Source organism: Triticum aestivum, chromosome 7A (assembly GCF_018294505.1).
Source record: "Triticum aestivum cultivar Chinese Spring chromosome 7A, IWGSC CS RefSeq v2.1, whole genome shotgun sequence".
NCBI lineage: Eukaryota > Viridiplantae > Streptophyta > Magnoliopsida > Poales > Poaceae > Triticum > Triticum aestivum.
The window spans coordinates 531358542-531378588 of NC_057812.1; positions in this window are offsets into that span (position 1 = coordinate 531358542).

Here is a 20047-nt window from a genome sequence, read left to right on the forward strand (position 1 = left end):
GTCTTACCGAGATGAGTGATCGGTCCCACCGAGATTGCAATGTAAACTCTCTGTTTCCCTTTTGTAACATTTCGGTCTCACCGAGATGAGCGAATCGGTCCCACCGAGTTTAGCTGACCAACTCTCTGGTTAGCTTATTACCAAAATCGGTCCCACCGAGTTTGTGTAATCAGTCACACCGAGATTACGTTATGCCCTAACCCTAACCATATCGGTCCTACCGAGTTGCATCTCAGTCCCACCTAAAATCCTAACGGTCACTAGGTTTGCTGAATCGGTCCGACCGAGTTTAACCATTCGGTCCCACCGAGTTTAGCAAATTCTGTGTAACGGTTAGATTTTGTGTGGAGGCTATATATACCCCTCCACCCACTCTTCATTCATGGAGAGAGCCATCAGAACATACCTGCACTTCCAATACACATTTTCTGAGAGAGAACCACCTACACTTGTGTTGAGGTCAAGATATTCCATTCCAACCATATGAATCTTGATCTGTAGCCTTCCCCAAGTTGCTTTCTACTCAAATCTTCTTTCCACCAAATCCAAATCATGTGAGAGAGAGTTGAGTGTTGGGGAGACTATCATTTGAAGCACAAGAGCAAGGAGTTCATCATCAACACACCATTTGTTACTTCTTGGAGAGTGGTGTCTCCTAGATTGGCTAGGTGTCACTTGGGAGCCTCCGACAAGATTGTGGAGTTGAACGAAGGAGTTTGTAAGGGCAAGGAGATCGCCTACTTCGTGAAGATCTACCGCTAGTGAGGCAAGTCCTTCGTGGGCGATGGCCGTGATGGAATAGATAAGGTTGCTTCTTCGTGGACCCTTCGTGGGTGGAGCCCTCCGTGGACTCGCGCAATCGTTACCCTCCGTGGGTTGAAGTCTCCATCAACGTGGATGTACGATAGCACCACCTATCGGAACCACGACAAAAACATCCGTGTCTCCAATTGCGTTTAAATCCTCCAAACCCTTCCCTTTACATTCTTGCAAATTGCATGCTTTACTTTCCGCTACTCATATACTCTTTTGCATGCTTGCTTGAATTGTGTGGAGATTGCTTGACTTGTACTAAGATAGCTAAAATCTGCCAAGAACTAAAATTGGGGAAAAGCTAGATTTTTATTTGGTCAAGTAGTATAATAACCCCCCCTCTAGACATACTTTCGATCCTACACATGGCTTAATCCACTAATAGAAATCGATAGTTTCATCAAAACAAGCAAATTATGCATCAAAAACATAATCTGTCTTAAACATGACAGTCTGTAGTAATCTGAACATTCACCATACTTATGGTACTCCAAATTTTCTGAAAGAATTAGGAAAAATAAAAAAAATTGTATAGAAAGACAGTGAAAAATGTTTTAGAACCGTTTGACGTTCCTGTAAAAAATGTAAAATCATGGACTACAGCCAAAGTTCCTGTTTTGCACCGTACAAACCAACAAGCAATGTAAACATCCTAAAGGCAAATCTTGGCACATTATTTTTATTTTTAAACTTCATAAAAGCACACAATAGAAACAAATGGCTCTCTAAAACTTTCGGGTTGTCTCCCTGGCAGTGCTTTCTTTAAAGCCATTAAGCTAGGCATATAGTGCTCAAGTAATGGGTCCACCCGGATCCCAAGGTATATCAAAGCCAATTTTAATTAACAATGATTTGTGATTTAGCAGCGAGCACAAAGTAACATATCATGTAATGACGAAGTCTAACTCTCTTCCTATGCATCGGCATGTCATAAAGGAACAATTCATGCACACATAGTAAAGGCCAATGCATAGTATAAACAGTTTGTTGCAATTTTATCGTGTGCGAAACATAGAGAGGTGGAGATATAGTTCCTCTCTCATAATAATTACAGGTAAGAGCAGCAAGCACATGCATATATATCTATCAAAATCATCAAGTGTAGTAGTAAAACTCAACCCATCAATATAATCCTTAATAAGGGCAAACTTCTCCGATATAGTGTAGTCGGGAGAATTCAGAAAGATAATAGGACTATCATGCGTGGGTGCAATAGCAACAATTTGATGTTTAACATAAGGAACTATAGCAAGTTCATCTCCATAAGCATAATTCATATTGGAAACTTGGCCACAAGCATAGCAAGCATCATCAAAAAGGGATATTTCAAGAGAATCATCGGGATCATAACAATCATCATAGCAATCATCCTTCGGTAAGCACGGAGGGAAATTAAACAATGTATGAGTTGAAGAGTTACTCTGATTAGAAGGTGGACATGAGTAGCTAATCCGCTCTTCCTCCTTTTGTTGTTCGCTCTCCTCATCATCTTTTTCAGCCAATGAGCCCACAGTTTCATCAATTCCTTCTTCCATAGACTCCTGCAAAATATTAGTCTCTTCTTGGACAGCGGAGGAGTCGTCAATATATGGTTTAACATAGGCATTAGAAGCATAATTATCATACAAATATATAAGTATGGCAAAAAATTTAGATTTGTAAAGAGTAGCATCATACTTTCCAATCAAAGAAGCAATTACATAAGGACCCTTAAAAGTAACAAATTCTTCAATTTGTTGAACATCATAGTAATTATAAACACCCTTAGCATACGAAGATACGATTCCATTATCACTAAACTCACATTGGTAGGGAAGGTGTTTCTTAGTGTCTTCAGAACAACAAGTAAAATCATATATTTCACATAAATTCCAAGCATAGCATTGCAAATGATGAATTTGATCTAGTAAAAGTTTCCCTTTTTGAGATAAGCGGTGTCGCACATAACAAGCATGCTCATCTAAAGATTTTCCCTCAAATAAGCTAGTTGGGGTTTCAGCACGAGCACATAGGGATTGAAGATGATCCAAGTAAAAAGCTTCAGGAGTGTGATAGATTTTGAGTGGTTCTTCAACCATTGGTGTAGTAGGTACAACTAATTTTTTTGGTATTTTGCATTTCCTACCCATAACTAAAGATAGAAAACAAGAGCACAAAATAAAAACTACTTAGTGATAAATCAAACAAGCACACACGAGAATATTCACCCACGCTATAACTCCCCGGCAACGGTGCCAGAAAAAGGTCTTGATAACCCACAAATATAGGGGATCAATTGTAGCCTCTTTCGATAAGTAAGAGTGTCGAACCCAACGAGGAGGTAAAGGTAGAACAAATATTCCCTCAAGTTCTATCGACCACTGATACAACTCTACGCACACTTAACGTTCGCTTTACCTAGAACAAGTATGAAACTAGAAGTACTTTGTAGGTGTAACGAGATAGGTTTGCAAGAATATAAAGAGCACATAAATAAAAAGTAGGGGCTGTTTTAGGTAAAGAAGCAATAAAGTTAGTATAGCGGGTGTGGAAAAGTGCTAGTAGGAGTTGTGAAAATTGTCCCTAAGCAATTGACTACTTTACTAGACCGATAGCAAGTTTTATGTGGGAGAGGCCACTGCTAGCATGTCATCCCTGACTTGGAATTCTATGCACTTATGATTGGAACTATTAGTAAGCATCCGCAACTACTAATGTTCATTAAGGTAAAACCCAACCATAGCATTAAGATATATTGGTCCTCCTTCAATCCTGTATGCATCAATTTCTATGCTAGGTTGAAGCTTCTGTCACTCTTGCCCTCCAATACATAGTCCTATGAACATACAACTAACCCTATGGTGTGATCCACGCGTGCTCTCATATGATGGGCACCAAAGGACAACAACATAACCACAAGCAAATTAAACCAATCAGAGCAATTCACCAATTACCGATAGGACAATGAAAATCTACTCAGACATCATAGGATGGCAACACATCATTAGACAATAATATGAAGCATAAAGCACCATGTTCAAGTAAAGGGTACAACGAGTTGCGGGAGAGTGGACCACTGTACATAGATGGGGGAAGGTGATGAAGATGTTGGTGAAGATAACGGAGGTGTTGGTGTAGATTGAGGTGACAATGATGGCCCCGGCGGCGTTCCGGCGCCACCGGGAGAGGGGGAGAGAGCCCCCTTCTTCTTCTTCTTCTTCCTTGACCTTCTCCCTAGATGGGAGAAGGGTTTACCCCCAGGTCCATGGCTTCCATGGCATCGGAGGGGCGAGAGCCCCTCCGAGATTGGATCTGTCTCTCTGTCTCTCTCTGTTTCTGCATTTCAGATTCTGGCCTTTCACCATTTCTTATATTCCCGGAGATCCGTAACTTCGATTGGGCAGAAATTTTAACACGATTTGTACCTAGATATTGGCTTTCTTTCGGAGAAATAAGGGCACCAACCGCCTTACGGGGTGGCCACGAGGGTCAGGGGCGCGCCCCCTGCCACTGCAAAAAAAGACACATCCGTGACATTTTGGGCCGAACGAAAAAAATTCTGTCATACTTATGACACTTCTATGACGATTATTGTGACAAAACCCGGTATGATCATAGATGTGGTGGGGTCCTACTTCTATGACAAAAAATCATGATAGAAAATGGGCTTTTCGTCCTGGGCGGGACGGAGACGTAGTTGCATGATTTTCTTTGGGCCGTCCATGACGGAAAAAACCATGGTAGAAGCGAGGGCGAGGAAAATATCGGGGTGTTCTCGGTTACGGTGGGTGGTCAGGGCCGAGCGATGTGCGTTTATCTCATACACGCACGCGCGTGGGTGCAAGGCGTTGGGATCTAACTGAACCCGAGCGAGGCGTTGGCTTCCAACTGAACCCGAGTGATTGAACTGCAGGCTACGTGTTACTGAACCCGAGCGATCGATCGATGGCTGTTAACTGAACCCGATCGAGTGATTCCTTCGCTACTGCTGCTAACTGAAGCTGATCGATGCTTCCTCTGGATGAACATTGAGCATTGCTGGGGGGGTTTGGATGAACAGTTCCCATAGGGGTTGGATGAACAGGACCCCGTGGTGTTGCCTCTGGATGAACAGGACCCCGATCTATCGAGCCGGTTGGGGCTGGATGAACAGGACCCCGTGGAGGGCAGGATGAACAGGACCACCCCGTGGAGGGCTGGATGAACAGTAGAAGGTGGAGGGCTGGATGAACAGTAGCCTGTGGAGGGGTTGTTGAACAAGAGCCCGTGGAGAGGGCTGGTTGAACAGTAGCCGGGGAGTAGCGCGCGGTGGAGGCTGGATGAACAGGAGCCCGTGGATGAACAGTCGCAGGTGGAGGCTGGAGGAGGTCGACGATGGATGAACAGTAGCCCATGGAGGCTGGAGGGGGTCGACGGTGGAGATGAACAGTATCCCATGGAGTCCCATTTTGTGGTATGCCACACCCCTCCCGATGAACATGACCCCCGTTTCGACCGTAGCGCTCCAACAGAAGTCCGTTTCCTCCGTTTTGCGGTACGCCACACCCCTCCCGATCAACAGGACCCCCATTTCGACCATAGGAGGTCTGTTTCCTCCGTTTTGCGGTATGCCAGACCCCACCAGATGAACAGGATCCCGTTTTGAACGTGGCCGGTCGAACACAAGGCCATTTCCTCTGTTCTACGGTACGCCAGGCCTCGTTTCCATTGGTTGTTCCATCCAAGCCCTCCCAATGAACATGACGACGCATTCCGTTCCGACCGAGCCAGTTGGATCCCCATGAACACGACGACGACGCAGTTTCTTCATTCTAACCCAGCCATGTACATGAGCCCTGGCCGTACGTATGCGCGAGTAGGCGTTCGAGACCCTGCCCGTATGTACGTACATGTCCGTATTTTCTTTCTTGCACACTGGCCGCTGTACGTACGTGTACATGCTACGTGCACACCTCTGCTACGACACGTGCGGGCCTCTACATCAACCAGTATGTACGTACACATTCGCGACTAGAATGACAAATGCTACATATGCTTCGACCAGGTGGGTCCCGATTGTCAGGCACTTCCTTGCATGCAAAGATGTAGCTGGTGGGTCCCAGCAGTCAAGGGGCGAATCATTTTTTTCCCGGATGCACTTCCTTGTGTGCGAAGATGTAGTTGGTAGGTCCCAGCAGTCAGGGGAAACGTTTTTTTTTCACGAAATACAGTTGCCCGTCCGGTGGGTCCCTGCTGTCAGGTGGAGGAATAATTATTTTGCACGTAATAAGGAGGCACTTCCTTGCGGCCACTATGGACCCAGCTGTCAGCCTCTCCACGTACAGTACTCTTCCGATGGAAGTCGTTCCTTGACCACATTGACCACGCCACACCGAGAGCACCAGGGCGGTGGACGACGACGAGGCCTAGGAAGGAGATGACGCGGAGCCGGTGAAGACGCGGCAGCGGAAGCCCGCGCGGAGAGGAGTACGAGGGTTCACTGGTTCGACTGTGGTGTGAGGCTGCCATCGCTGCAGGGCCTAGCCAGTGGTGGGAATAGTAGGAGGCAGTGAGGCCTCTGCGGCAGCACAGCTGGCCACGGGAGGCAGGAGCATGCAGCACGACTGGCTCTGCTTTGGGCGGCTGGAGCAAGAAGACTAGAGGTTGAAGAAGCACTACGGCCGTTGGATGGACATTGTACGGTCACTGGAGGTAGAATTGTTCATATTGACTAAGTTGACAAAGCACTTCGTCCCCGTCAACTTAGTAGGCCCACAAGTCAGCCTCCCACCAAGGTGGGTCCCAACTAGCAGGGGGAGTATTCATTTTTTTGTGTCTAATAAGGAGGCACCTCCGGTGGGTCCGAGCTGACAGCGGGGGAACATTTTTTTCATGAAATACGTTGGCCCGTCTGGTGGGTCCCAGCAATCAGGGGGGAAACGTTTTTTTCGCCAACTACGGTGGCCCATCCGGTGGGTCCCTTCTGTCAAGTGGAGGAATAATTATTTTCCGCGTAATAAGGAGGCCTTTCCTTGCGGCTACCGTGGACCCAGCTGTCAGCCTCTCCACGTACAATACTCTTCCGATGGAAGTTGTTCCTTGACCACATTGACCACGCCGTGCCGAGAGCACCAGGGCGGTGGACGACGGCGAGGCCTAGGAAGGGGACAACGCGGAGCCGGGGAAGATGCGGCAGTGGATGCCCATGCGGAGAGGACTATGAGGGTTCACTGGATCGGCTGCGGTGTGAGGTTGTCGTCTCCGCGGAATAACATGGGGTGTGGGTGAGTGGAGGGATGCCCTAGCCAGCGGTGAGAGTAGTAGGGGCGATGAGGCCTACGCGGCAGCACAGCCGGACACGGGAGGCAGGAGCAGGCGGCACGACCCGCGTTGCTTTGGGCGGCTGGAGCGAGAAGACCAGAGGTTGAAAAAGCATGACGGCCGTTGGATGGACATCGTACGGTCACTGCAGCTAGAATCGTTTATATTGACTAAGTTGACAAAGCCCTTAGTACGCATCAACTTAGTAGGCCCACAGGTCAGCTTCCAAAACGGTGTGCCCCAGATGTCAGGGGAAGGAATCATTTTTTGGGCGGGTGAAGCTAGAATATTCGAGATTGAAGAAGAAGCAGGGCATCCGTTGGATGGACATCCAACGGCCACTTCTGCTAGAATCATGTGTTGACTATAAGTTGACAAAGCCTTGCATACGTGTCAACTCTTTTTTTGAGTGGATGCGTCAACTTAGTAAGGCCAGAAGTGTGTGGCAGAGAATTTATAGCCCATTTGAGATTTGTAAGAATGTGCAGCCAATTTTTGAATTCTAATGGAATTTACCACAACCCATTTACAATTTGTCAAAAGTACAGCCCATTTCAACCAACCGTTCAAAACAGAATTCAATAAAATTTCTCACATTTTGATGGGATCCGAAATATTTTTATCCCGAAATTTGTAGTCAGATTAAATACAATTTTAATATAAATTTATATTACATAAAAATCCAACGAAACATTGCGCTCGCAACAATTAATGAAATTAAAATTTTCAATATCTAAAAATAATATTTTATAAAGTAATTACGTGTTTGGTGCATTTTTTATAGTTACTGCCCAGTTTTTATAATTACATCCCATTTATTATTTCTTAAAGCCCATTTTCTTGTTAAGCCTAATGCATCCCTCCTAGCAAAGATTTGCAGCCCAGCGGGGCGGAGAATAACAACTTGACCTTGCCTGGGTATTCCTAAAAAAAGTATAGCTGGGCTAGCCATTTTCAGCTTGAAAAAAAATTAAGATCTGGGCTAGATATCTGGCCTGGGCTAGACGGGCCACAGCCCGCCCAGTTAATAGCTGCAGCGATGTTTTCGCTGTTGTTCAGAGGAGAAAAATTAATATCTGGGCTAAACATTGCTCAAGAAAAACTATGCAGTGCTCACACCTCAAAAACACAAATACTGCTCGAGCTGCTTGGTCCCAGCTGTCAGCCGCTTCTTGTGCAGTTCTCTCGTTTATTGACTACATAGGTTGACAATGGTATGGGACCGTGATGTCAGGAAACCAGGAGGAAGAAAAAAAATTAAAGTTTTATATACTAATAAGGAGGCACTTGCGTACGTGCGGCTATGGCCCTGGTGGGTTCCCACTGTCATTCTCTCCAAGTAAAGTCATCTCCTCATCGTCATGTCCGTTGACCATGTTGACAACACGAGACGGCGGCGCAACGTCGAGCGCAACAACTCGAAGGACGACGAATAGGGCCTCGCGGGCCCTACAGATGGTCTGATACAGCGCTCGCTGCTCATTCGGGAAGCCAGGATGATAGGGCAACATGTCCGCGACGACGTTGTCGTTCGCTTGTTCACCGGTGCTCGTTGAGGAGACGGAGGTTGCAGCACAGGTCCTCCTGTGCTGGTAGCTCTTCCGCCATTAGGGCATCGAAGTGCGGCCGCACCTGCTCTTGGTGAACACGACATGAACCGTCTTGGACAGTGGCGCCGACTACTGGTCGGAAGCTACGTACATCATCTGATTGTTGTCGCTCAGCTCGACGAGGTAGCTGGCGAGCCAGCATGTCCGGCTGCTGGACCGACCCGCTTCCAAGCATGAGTCTGACTGCCCTGGCCCACCCAGACTGCCTCCCTCGTCCGCGCGCGCTTTCTGCCCGAAACGGTCAGCGCCGCCCGCCCCGCTTCCCGGTGCATGCGAATGCTCCGCCTTCAAACGACACAAGTGTCGTCTGTCCATCCTTCTGCTGCCCACATTAATGATACGTGGTTGCCGAGGCGGCTACTCCGGAGCCACGCGTCCGTTCCTCCGCCGCCCACCATTGCTATATAAACTGCTGCGCCGGCCATAGCCGCAGTCATCCGCATCCGTTCCTATTCTCATGTCCACACCACTACTGCCCACCATGGCTTCCTCGCGCTCCAGTGCTCTTCGGGACGGGCGGACGACGGACCACAAGGAGATGGCAGCCATTGCTGCCGACTAGATGGCCGACAGGCAGCCGGAGGACGACGACGTCCCAATGGAGAACATGGTAGTCGACGATTTGACGCCAACTCCCTCCTCCACGCCATCCTCGCCGGTGCATTGCACCATGACCATCGGCGAGGCCTGTGCCCAATATATGGACACGGTGAGGCAGAAGCATGCGGAGCAGTTCCGGGAGGCGCAGGCCGACGCCGCCTACAACCACCATCTCCTCCAGGAGCACCTGCAGGCGGAGGAGCAGATCTCCGCGGAGCGGGTGGAGCAGGAGGCGCTGCTCGACTCGTACCGCTCCGCCCGCGAGGGCCGCCTCGAGAGATGGCGGTACCGCATGCGGGTGGCAGAGGCTGCGGCCGCCTACAAAGAGGGCGATGAAGCGGGCGAGGCACTGTTTGGCGAGACCGAGGATGAGGCATAGGACAATGCTGGCGCCGACGAGTCCCTGCTCCGCTGGCGGTGATGAGGCCCTGCTCCGCCGAGGCCCCGTGGCGTCAACAACGAGCCAGAGGACACCGTTGGCTCCGCCGAGGCCCCACCTTGCCGGGAACGAGGGGGAGGATTTCCCCCGCTCCGCCAAGGCGCCACCCGCTGGCAACGAGATAGAGGACATCGCCGGCTCCACGGAGGCCCCACCCCGCTGCCAACGAGGCCGCACCACACAGAAAACGAGGAAGAGTAGAACACGGTAGGTCACCGCCGCTCGGGTCCAACTAAGGCCACCGCTGCTACCCCCCGGTTGCTGGCACTGAGCTGTACATCATGAAGCAATTCTATGATTACAGGATGATTGAAGAGCGCTGCGTGGTTGAGCAAGCTCATGAGATACAGTCATTTGCTAGAGAACTTGAGCACTTCAGTTGTATGCTACCGGACAAGTTTGTTGCCAGAGGTATCATCACAAAGCTTCCTCCTTCGTGGATCTCATTGTCACTCTTGATGTGGAAGAAAAGGCGGGAGCAAAGGACACACGTGCTCGAGAAATTGAGGGAGGATCTAGTGCCAATCTGGTACAGAAGAAGAACTTCCAGCCCCACAAGTTCAAGAACAAGGGCAAGTTTGATGGTAAAGGAAAGTTTCATGGTAAAGCAAAGTTTGATGGGAAGAATAAGGCTGTGCAACACACGAACTTCAAGAAGAAGAATGAGAAGAAGAAATGTGTTTGTCATGTGGGGATCCTAATCATTGGGCTCCTAGTTGCCCTAATCGCTATGACAAGCTAGGCGGGTTGACCACTGACAGCCGGTTAGCTTCTTGGCAGCTACGTGGAGTCGGAGAGCTATGTTGAGGAAGGACGCTGCTTCTACTTAACTGCTGGTGCACTTGGCTGACTGACACGTGGGCCCAACAGGCATCTGGGCCACATGTCAGTTACACAACTGCACCTGCAGTTAAGTCACTGAAGCTTCTGTTCGGCTCAGCCGGACACAGGTGGGTAGCTTCGGTTAATTAATTATACCTCTAGCGCACCCCTTTTTAGTTGAAGAATGTATGAAATGTAATGAAATCCGACATGTTTATATGAAATCCGATCGTGTGTGAATGAATTTATTTCGATTAGTTCGAATTCTTGTAATACTGGCATTGGATGAACATGCAAAACAATACGTACTAGCATTATTCCCAGGGTGATCACCTCGTTTGCAGCAGTTTCACATGTACTCCCTCTGGTCCTTTCTTGTCTACATACAAGTTTTGTCTGCACTCAAAGTATCTCTACTTTGACCAATCTTATAGAAAAAGTATGCACTTTCATAATGTGCGAAGTAAAAAGGAACATAAGGAGTACAGAGAGTTTGAGCATCATTTTAGCGTTCTTGTACATTGCAATCAAACACTCTGGCCTGGCAATTCATAGAGAACATTCCAAACAATCGATAATTATGCATCTCAGCGATTCACATGTCAGAGCCAATATTTACTTCACAACTAGTGAATAAAGAAAAAATGGATCGACGTTGCTGACAGCAAAGGGCATCCCATTCGAAAATATCAAACGCATGTCTTCTTGCTAAAATCAATGAGCAAAATTTGACAAGGTTTTCCCATTCCAAAATATCAAATGCCTACGATTGTGGAATGGGTAGGGTTTGCCATTACTTCGGACATTGACATGGCACCTCGTGCTAAATAAACCAGCTGTTCTTTTTGTGCAGTTCCACCAAAATCAACCAAATTCGCGCATAGCTTGAATGATTTCGCCCTTATATGTTGCAACGCCTTGAACTTATCGGCACCTCCTTTCTTGTGGTGGAAATGAATGATTCGATGTATTCATGAACATTTTGTGCAGTTCCCTTTGAAATCAAGCTGAGCACCCCTGTTTGCACAAATACAAAAAAGTGATTAGTATAAAGCAAACTGTACTATGAATTGACAGTTTAAACAGGCACCTACATGGTCCATGTAGAGCACACTTTTAGAAAATGGAACTCACCGGAAAGAATCCTAGAATAACATTGTACTCGCGCATCACAGCAAGAAAATGGAGATTTGTCAGTCCTTCTGAGCTGAAGTTAGTTTATTATTGTGGGTGGTAATGTAACCATCCTTCAACTGCTCCTTCTGATGAGAAGATAGAGAGGGCTTCTTCATCCTGGCATAATCGGAACTAGTCACTTCACGTACTCCATATTCTTCTTCAGAGGAGGATGGCCCTGTTGTGCAAAGACAAGACGATAACTAAATGCTAGCATCCCCGTTTGCTCGAAAAAAGGAAAGGAAATATTTAAAACAACACAGATGAAGCACTTCTCAAGGACAATACCATTTTTTTATGACAATATCTAAACAGTAGCACAACACCAATAGAGATGACAAAGCTCAATCATATGGATGAAATCAGTGGGCGAGTACCAACCTTTGTCAGGAGGCTTATTGTGTAGAGCATACAGATGAAGCACTTCTCCAGAACCATCTGTTGCTACCTACTCTGGTGTCCATGCTTACTATATACTCCTCGATTAGATTAATGTTTCCAACATCTTCTTGTGCAGTTCCACTAAAATATATGGTATCTTCAAAGAAGATCCCTATTTACACAAGTAGAGATAATTACGTATTACATTAAGAGTGGCATCAAATCAGTGGAAAAACAATTTCTTGTTCCAGCCATAGCAATAAATTAAGATGCAAAACTATATCATTACTTGTGTCATCACAGTTCTAGTGCTTCATTACAGCACCAGGAGTTGATTTTTGTTTTTCTTCCGCTTGTTCTTCCCCTTCATCACTTGGGTCAATAAAGACAAGCTTCGCCTTCAATGTAAGATTTGGCATGTCAATTAGGTTGCACAAGTATAGCACTAAACAATGACATTAATTTTCTAATGAAAGTGGCAAAATACATGCCAACAGTTGTGAAATATCCTTATCTTACCTCAATGGGATATTGTGGTGCACATATAGATTGGAAGTCTTGTCTCCATTTGTGCAGTTCACTAAAATCAAGCAACATAACCATACAAGTAGCACAACACATGAAAGCACACTGCAGAATCATGTGAAAGAAGGCTAGTACTGACCTCTCATGATGCGGAATTCAAACAACTCACAAGAATAAGATCTGAACCAAAATTGCCAACACGGATAGGAAGTAAGATCTCCTCTTGTGCAGTTCCACTAAGATCAAGAAATCAAACAACATTGTCGATGTGACACTTTGGTTGAACTGCACAAAACACTCTTAAAACAAAAGTGTTTTGTGAAGTGCAACAAAAGGTCACAATGGCAATGACGTGAAGTAGATAACCCTGTTTACACAGAGGTGCAAAGGAAACAACTAGTGGTCAATTACGGTGGATGACACAGAAGCCAACAAAAATAAGCATCCACCTTATCTAAATGGGAAAGAAAGCAAGACAGTAGCATTTCTCAAATGGTGGCATTGATTAATATTAACAGAGAGATTATATTAACAATAAAATTTGTTAAACATGTAATTTGCTTTTAACTGTGGCATTGCATCAATTTTCCAGCGGCATTATTAGAGGGTGCTTGTTTACAAGGACAATTTGGTGGAGGGACTAAAAAAACTCTGTGTCAGTCCCATCTAAACCAAATAGGAGGGACTTTTAGGGACTAAAAGTGGGCATTTGGGACTAAATAAAGAAGACCCTGAGGGAGAGTCTTTTTGGGACTTTTTCCAATAGTTGCCCCTGCCACGCATCGCACCTTGTCTCTATTAGTTCATTACTAGGGGTAACATGGTCTTTTAGCATGTCATTTAATAACCTCTAGTCCATGTTTAGTCCTTGGAACCAAGCAGGTAGGGACTAGGGAGTTTTTAACCAAACTGGTCCTTAGATTAACAACAGCTAAAGAGTTGCACGGGATAGTGGACGCACCAGCACCATGTGCATCTACCGATGTACTGGGGTGATGCACAGTCTGTTGCAACAAAGAACAAACAACTAAGGAGCATATTTGTGTTGGTCCCGGTTTTGTTATCTTTAGACACCTTTCCTTATGTGAGCGCAGCAAATCTAGTCCTGCTCAACTCTACAGCCTTGTCCCCCAAAACAAAAGATCAGTTCATTACAGATGTGTGTACTGCGTTTGTCATTGTTTTCCCTTTTTGACCAACGTAGGTGCTGGATAGCCAGTCTGTACTAGTACTTTCCCCAGTTCCTTTCCTCTATGAACCACGTCCTAGATTTATGCTATACAACTTTCCCCACGACTTTCCCCCATTCCCGTCCTCTTTGAACCACGTCTTAGATTCATGCGATACAACTTTCCCCACAACTTTCCCCCTTCCTTTCCTTTTAGAACCACGTCCTAGATTCATGCTATAAAACTTTTCCCACTACTTTCCCCATTCCTTTCTTCTTTGAACAACGTCCTAGATTCATGGTATACAATTTTCCCCACTACTTTCCTATTTGATCCAACACCTAGATTCGAGTGCAAAAGCGGAAAAAGCCCACATGCAGCTAGAGCAATGCATGTGGAATAAGTAAATTATACCTTAAGGTTCTTGGGGTGTGGTTCGGTTGGCGGCCGGAGGCCGTTCGACCCACACTACTTACGGTAGCGAAGAAGAAGGGGTCGGAGGCCCTCCCGTGCCGCCATTGGGTGAAAGTGAACAGCTACGCCGGTAGTGGATTCCCTCCCTCGCCGACAGCGACAGTGTTGAGCTTCCTTCCCTTCCTGGTGGACGGATCCTACCGGCTCTTTGACCAGCAGTGAGGGGAGAGAGAGATAGAGAGGCCAACGAAGTCTTGTTTAGATCTGGAGAGGGTGAGAGAGTGTGAAGAGAGCAACTACAAGCAGACCAACAGTGAGGGGAGAGAGAGGCCAACGAAGTCTTGCTTAGATCTGGAGAGGGTGAGAGAGTGTGAAGAGAGCAACTACAAGCGATGAGGATCCAGCGTGTATATATATACTAGACAGAGTGTGAAGAGTGCCAACCCTAGAAAACAAGCACCGAGGCTGCAGCTTATATGTGATGACGTGATTATACGGTCACTACGAGATCGTATAGCTCTGTCATTTGGACCAGTCAAAGAATCATGCTCGCACAAATTATGCTCAAGTGTATTTATCGAACACGAGACCTCAAGTTTGATGAGTGAACAGGCTAACTAGCTACACAACCCTCCCGTTATGTTCAATGGGAGGAAAATAACCTTTTGTACATTCTTGCATTTTTTTTGTGTGTGTGTGGGACTCATTGGGATTTATATCATAATCGTGTCATGTGGCTTTGGTGGTAAGACTATCCACAGTGGTGCAGAAATAATACAGCCTTAGTCACCTTACCTCTCTCCATGTAGTACATTGGGTCCCACTAGTCAGAGGGCGAAACAAACAAATTAATAAGAAAAATTAAAAGCGCCAACGGTGTATCTTACCTCACACATCTCGCTACTGCTCGGGAACACTGTCCAATTGATCCCTCTGTTCGCTCACGTACTATTTTAAGTGAATCCTTATTATAACATGCACACAATTTTGGGCACTTGTATTCGACCTAAGTCAGTGTGCCACCGTATCTCGTACCGCTCCCTCTGTCTAGGTGTAATTGAAAGTGCGTTGTATCGACTAGAGGGGGGTGAATAGGCGATTTTTATGGAAGTCTTCAAAACCTGGGAGTTATGAAGACAAACGATAGAAATAAACCTAATACCCTACAGCGGAAGGTAGACTACACTAGGCAAGCCATAGTCAAGTATTCAATAGAGTGAAAGCACAATGACTAATAGCAGAAATGTAGTAAGGACCATGTAGGAAAATATTGTGAAGCAAGACAGAACACGCAGTCACTCAGTGAAGACAAAAGATAGCGCAAACATACAATGACTTCACAAGGAGTAACAGTAAGTAAAGGGAAGGGAAGATGAAACCAGTGACTCGCTGAAGACAATGATTTGTTGAACCAGTTCCAGTTGCTGTGACAACTGTACGTCTAGTTAGGGCGGCTAGGTATTTAAACATTAGGACACACAGTCCCGGACACCCAGTCCTGAACACGCAGCTCAGGACACCCAGTCCTCACCGTATTCCCCCTGAGCTAAGGTCACACAGACCTCACCCAATCACTCTGGTAAGTCTTCAACGTAGACTCCCAAACCTTCACAGACTTCGTTCACCGGCAATCCACAATGTCTCTTGGATGCTCAGAACGCGACGCCTAACCGGCTGGAGGATGCACAGTCCTCAAGTGTAATAAGTCTTCAGATCACACAGACAAGAAGACTTAAGTGATGCTTAAATCTCTTTGGCTCTGGGTGGTTAGGGCTTTATCCTCGCAAGGAATTCTCTCTCAAAGGCTTCGAGGTGGGTTGCTCTCAAACGACAAAAGCCGTACTCTCAATCTGAGCAGCCAACCATTTATGGTTGTAGGGGGTGGGCTATTTATAGCCACTTGGCAACCCGACCTGATTTGTCCGAAATGACCCTGGGTCACTAAGGAACTGACACGTGTTCCAACGGTCAGATTTCAAACTCACACAGCAACTTTACTTGGGCTGCAAGCAAAACTGACTTGTCCGACTCTGGACAAGATTCGCTCTCATAGTCTTCACTCGAAGACATAGGTTTTGGTTAGGCATCACTTCAGTCATTCTGACTGGTTCTCTTGGACCCCACTTAACAGTACGGTGGTTCCTATGACTCCACAAAAGAAAGGGAACTACAAAAGATCTAAGTCTTCGAGCTACATAGGCTTCATGTGGTGTCTTCTCTTGTCATAGTCTTCAATGTGAATATCTTCATATACCACCTTTGACTTCAATGTCTTCATACATTTTTAGGGGTCATCTCTGGTAGGAAAACCGAATCAATGAGGGACTTATACCTGTGTTATCCTGCAATTCTCACAAACACATTAGTCCCTCAACTAGGTTTGTCGTCAATACTCCAAAACCAACTAGGGGTGGCACTAGATGCACTTACAATCTCCCCCTTTTTGGTGATTGATGACAAACTAGTTGAAGTTTTCAACGGGGAATATAATCTCTGGAATTGTAAAGGATAAGGAATTGTCTTCATAAGTTGCAAGGGATCCCCCTAAAGATGTGCATATAAGTAATTTGCTTTTGGAATGCAAATGCACATGGCAGGTTGTACTTGTGGAGATCCACTTCAACTTATGATGACAATCCACTATGCATGTGAAAGTATATGAAGATAATGACATGCATAATGGAAAATGGACGTCTGCAGAATGATCTAAGTGCGGAATTTATCGTCGCACATGCGGAATTTATCATCGCAAAACAAGGTGGCAGATAAGTAGCAGACGACCATCGAGTTTAAGTGTTACAACTCAAAGAACCAAATGAAGCAAAACGAGAGTTGTAAGCACGAAGCAAAATATAAAGCACCAGCCCATATGGACCTGCTTGAAGACTATCAACCTCATATGCTTCTCCCCCTTTTGTCAGTAAGGACCAAAAAGGTTTGAAGACATAGAGCATCTACTCGTTCCCATGAGGAGTAGGTGAAGTAGCAGGGTCGTTGGTGGTGTTTGGCGGTGCTGAAGAGCTTGGAGCAGAGTCGAAGCATGCTGAAGGAGGTGGCGGTGAAGTAGCATCATCTTCATCCTCGATGACTCTGGCAGTCACAGTTGCAGTAGAGGAAGAGAACTCAGAGTCTTCAAGGGATGGAGTTCATCGCAGCACAACCCTTCGAGGAGGTGTGGAGTCAAACTTGAAACGCTCAGTGAAGCCATCCTCTTGAAGATCATCTTCAGAACACATCATTGTTAGCCCTTTCCATGTGCGGCGAGAGGTTTCATGGGCAACAAAAGCATTCTTGGTGGCAAGATTGTGAATGCGATTAACATCCACCAAGAGGCTTTGCATCTGACGCTTCAGCCAGTCATGATGCCTATCCTGTTTCTAATGAAGAGCCACAAGAAGCTCTCGGTTGTTGAGAACATGAGTGCGCTTCTTGGGTCATGGAGCAGTTGTACTATCAGTGGCTTCAGTGGAAGCAGGATGTGGTGCACGTGTAGTGCCAGCCAAAGGATACACACGAGTGACTGCTTCAACTCCTTCAATGTTCTGAGAGAAACTCTGATGCTCTGCATTCTGAAGACTTAGAGGTTCTTTGGCAGGCTCAGGATAGATGGCTTCAATAGACATATCCACATCAGGCAGAAAAATCCAATGATTGCGAGCAGATGGCTGATATGAGATGGCGGAGTGAAGTTTGATCAGCCGCATTACCCATGGGGCGTAGAACTTCAAGCTAAACAGATCAGAGCCTGATGCAGCAAGTTGGCGAATGAATAAGTCCTGTGCATTGAAGCATTTTCCATGAAGAATATAGAAGACCAAAGTCTTCATTGCACCCTCAAGCTTGGCATTTGGAGAGTGCCCTTTGATGGGCCAGAGAGTTCACCTGATGATGTGATAGATGGTTCTTGGCAGATACTCAAGGTCTTCAACGAAGAACTCCATGGGATAAGCAGCATCTTGGGTCAATGGCTTCATCATGCTGAGCATCTGACTCATATTAGGTTCAAGCTTCTGAAAGATGCTCTCAATAGCTTCAATATGAAGCTGACAGCCATGCTCATAGAGATCGCCAGGAGTGGGCAAACCAGTGAGCTCAATGATGTCAAATGCATTGGCTTCGTGATGAACGTTTCCTGTCATCCACTCCAGGACCCAAGTCTTCGGATCTCTGTTGTACCCGCGGATGTGAAGTGTGGCATAGAATTGGAGCAGCAACTTTTCATTCCAATGCTCTTGGTCAGTAACGAACGGCAACAGTCCAACTTCCTTGAAGCAATCCAAAGCTTCTTCCAGACAAGGTAGACCAACTATAGCTTCAATGCCAAGGCGCTTGTGTGGGAAGATGCGACCTTGGTTGTAAAGAATGCATGAGTAATAGCTTCGTTGCGGATAGCTCCAGAACCGATCAAATGATATCATTTCCCTTGAGTAGGGGTTCCTGGAGCTATCGAAGAATGTGTTGTCTTCTCTGAAGCCATTGATATTGAAGGAGCCAGGTGCTGATGCAGGACCTGGGAATCTTGGCAATCTTGGGATTGGCTTATGTACCTGAGGCCTGTGCTCAACATGATAGTCGAACTGGGGACCGGCAGCAGACTCAGGAACAGAAGTGGCGGGATCAGTGGCTTCGCTGTCTTCTGATGCTTTTGTTGGGGAGGGCTCCACATTATCTTCATTGGTGGTTTTGGCAGCCACAAGATTTTCAAGCACGTTCTCCTTGAGAACTGCTTCTTGGTGGGACAGGGGAGTGGCAACTTGGGGAACTTCTTCTTCCACGGCTGATGCAGCCGGAATGTCTTCAGCAGAGACTTGAGGCCTTGGACCTTTGCGAAGCCTGCGCAACGCAGGTGACACCTATGGAGTTGGAGTTGGCTGGGCCTCAAGGTCTTCTTCCTCTTGTGGGCGATCCGCCCATGAAGCATTCTGTGCAATTGGCGTCAGTGGACGAGCAATGCTGATGAGTTTGCTGTTCTCGAGCTGAGGAAGGACTGCACCATCTTCTACATGGTCATGTTGACCAATGTCTTCAGCAGCGATGGGATCAGCTGCTGGAAAGTCTTCAGCTTCATGAACCTCTGTGGAAGCAGGCTCATGGATTGTCAGTTGACGTTCAGCATCAGGATAAACCATAGAAATAGGTTCAACTAACAAAGGCTCTGTGGGAGCAGCCCGATCTTTCTTGGTCTTCCTCTTCTTCTTGGAGGGGGCAGTAGGAGAGGCTTCAGGATGTTTCCTCTTCCTGGCTTCAGCCTCAGCAGTCCTCGTCTTCTTGAGCTCTGAAGCGGTTGACCGTTCTTTTGGCTTCGAGCCAGTCATTCTTGTTGGGAAGACAATAGGAACTGCTTCCTGCCTTGGTGCGTCGGGTTCAGCCGTAGCAGGCTTCTTCTTCTTCTTTGCAGCCATCCTGGGGCCGATGCCAGGATGCCCAAGGGCCTTGCGCTTCTCAGCCTCATTGTAGGCTTGCACACATCTGTCAGCCAGAGCCTTCATGCGCTCACGCGAACCCTGAGCTTCTGCATGTTTCTTCAGAAAGGCTTCCTTGAGCTCGTGCATCATGATCTTGAAGTTCTTCACTTCTTGCACACTGAGCTTGGCCATATGCTTCTTGAACTGAGCCTTTTCATAGTCAATCTTTTGCTTCAGTTCAACAATGCGCTGGGCGACAGCTAGCCCTGAAGCAATGGCACCTTGGAAGGCGACACTAAGGCCAATGGGTAGTTGCAGATCTTCAAAGCTGATGTTTGGCGTGTCAAACCACTCGTCAATGAAGTTGTGGATGATGGTTACATCAAAGAGAGGCAGATCATTGAAGATTTCTGC